This window comes from Cupressus sempervirens, chromosome 8 (genome assembly GCF_028749045.1).
Source record: "Cupressus sempervirens isolate cs-2001-9-10 chromosome 8, ASM2874904v1, whole genome shotgun sequence".
In the NCBI taxonomy this organism is placed as follows: domain Eukaryota; kingdom Viridiplantae; phylum Streptophyta; class Pinopsida; order Cupressales; family Cupressaceae; genus Cupressus; species Cupressus sempervirens.
The window spans coordinates 366,111,526-366,114,308 of record NC_143125.1 but is presented as its reverse complement, the minus strand read 5'-3'; positions in this window follow the sequence as shown (position 1 = coordinate 366,114,308).

Below are 2,783 nucleotides of genomic sequence, written 5' to 3'. Positions count from 1 at the left end.
AGTCATCACCTTAGTAGTAACTGCTCGGTGTAAAATAAAATCTGTCCAAAGGACTCGGTAGCAATTGTAGAACTCAGTAATAACTGAAATGCTTGGTTAACACTGCAAACTATACAATATGCTCGGTATGAACTTACAATATAAATAAGTGTGTGTCACTAATAACAAACATGATTGGAATGTCAAAAATCTCCCCCTTTGGCATTAGTGACAAAAATACTTATTAGTCAAAACTAAATTCAAGAATGTTCAACAACATTTTTATCCATCACCTTATGTCTCCAACTTGATAGAGTATATTGTTTTTGAGATTTTTCAAAATTGGTTTTGTAAAGGATACATTTCTGTACATGGTAATGCTCCCCCATACATAATATATAGTATACTATACATATAAAATACACTTTCTCTATAATCTGCAATTTTCTTTCAATTTTCTCCTCCTTTCTACATCTTATCCAATCTTCTCCCCCTTTATATCATCTTATATCTTCTCCTTCTTTTTGACATTAATGCCAAAGATTTATGTTATATTTATTTACATAGTAATGTGAAAATGAGACAAAAAGTCTGAATGTAGCTTCAGGATGAGTGCCAAAGTCTTGTCCCAATTCTCTTGCAAGACCATGCATGTGTGCAATGCAACTTGCACTTTTGCTGACAATTCAATCATGTGGCTTGCAATAGAGAAATTATTGTCATGGATGAGCATTTTTGAATGTGCAATATGCTTCTATAGTGCACCCATGTTAGGGAGAATCATATTTTGAATATCTATCAATGTTGATTTGATTCTTGCTCCTTCACTAAGCAGTTCTACCCACATATCTATCAAAAATTTGATCCTATTGAAGTGAGAAAAGCTAGAACTCTGGTCAAGCTGCAATTACTATGCACTTGCTTTCAAATCTTAAAATTGTCTCTTATTTCTTTTGTGAAAATCGATGTATCACATAATTTACCAACAAGTAAAGATACATTAATCCAAGAGGTTTCCAAAGAGCCTAAGACAATAGATAACTCTACTTGATGAATGGTAATTTGTTGAGCAATAAGTTCTAAAACATTATTCTCAAACTTTTTGTCAGCTTTCTGCAATAATTTATCCTATCCATCCAAATCTTCATTATATTTCTGCACTGCCTCTGCCAATTGATACAAAATTGGTTGAGAAGTATCAACCTCTATACCTAGGGCCTCTAGTAGAATGTTCTTAGCATCAAGATCTATATCATCTTCCTTTTCTTTACCTTTACTCAAAATTTTTGTGTTGGGTTGAGGCTTGGTCTCAACTGTCCTTGCACTTATTTCTTGCATACTAGGAATAGAAACAATTGTTGAAATAGTAGGACTTGCTGCAAAAATGGATACTACACTTATTGAAATACTGATGGTAGGAATACCTATTGTAGCAAAAATTTATGTAGAGGGTAGAATTACCAGCTCCATAGATGAATTGCTAGGCACTATTATTAGTGGAGTACTAAGCTAGACTAATGCAGAGATTAATTGAATGCTTGTGCTTATAGTTCTAGTCATAGTCAATCCTACTAAGGTTGTCTCCATGCTTGATGTTATCAATGGTTTTCTTGGATAATGAGGAAGTGAGGCTATAACTACTACAACAATCTTAATTGGGTCAATTTCCTCAACATCTTGTGTATCTTTCTTGGTGGCCTCCTACTTCTGTTCCTCTTGATCATCTATATTATCAAAATGAGTTACTTCTTCATCATCTTTTTGTTCATCTTTCTCCTCCTGATCATCATCATCCTTATCAATTACACTTACAACAAAATCACTCAGTTTGTGAAGAAGATAGATATTCTTCCATGTATTTATGGCATTCTTCACAACATGCTTTATATCTTGAAACATAATAAGATAGGTATTGAATTTTAAGGTTAAATTTTTTCATTTTTCTTAAAAGATTCTTTTACCTCCTTGTCATTCAAATTTGGCATAAGTTTCCTTAAGTTCTATTCATAAATATCTTTTGTAGTTTGCATTTCATGTTCCCATCTTGGCTTAATTTTGATCATCAATGCATTTGAAATCCGTTGAGTAAGCTGATTAGGTGAGTATTTCCACTTACCCATTTCGGATATCAATATATCTTCAATCTGCTTCTACTCATTAGCAATTACAGTCTCATGTTTTAGTGCTTTGAAGTTTGTAATTCTAGAACTTGATTCTAATTCTTTCGTTCTTTCTTCAAATGTGGGTGGAGACCTCTTGAAGATTATGTCTCCTCCTTCTTTATCTTTTTTTTTTTCTAGAGGACCTCCTGGTGGACACTGTAGTGGATGGCTTGGAAACTTTGGTAATGATTACCTTACCATTCTACTTTAGTGGCTCCTCTTCCTCTAATTTTTCTTCATCCTCTACTTCTTTATCCTCACCTTTTCATTCAGTTAGAAAAAGAGTAGAACTGGTTTTCAGTTTGGGAATCCTCTTCTTTCCCTTGCTAACTGCCTAAGGAAGCTTGATCTCTAGTTCTATCTTGGCCTTTGCCTCATTATAGGTGCCAACATAAGAAGCCTTAGTATTCACTGGCTTGTTTATCAGTGCCTCAATTATGTCTTTGGTTTCATCAATATTTACCTCATATCCTAGAGGTTTTACCCATGCAATTCTTGGCCTTGCTACCTGAATATACACCTTGTCACTATCTACCATAAAAAATAAAATCATATTTATAATCTTAAAATAGTTTCTTAGGGATTCAAAATCTATTATTCATTTTCTCCTTGAATGCATCAAAATAATTGTCCATGATTGTT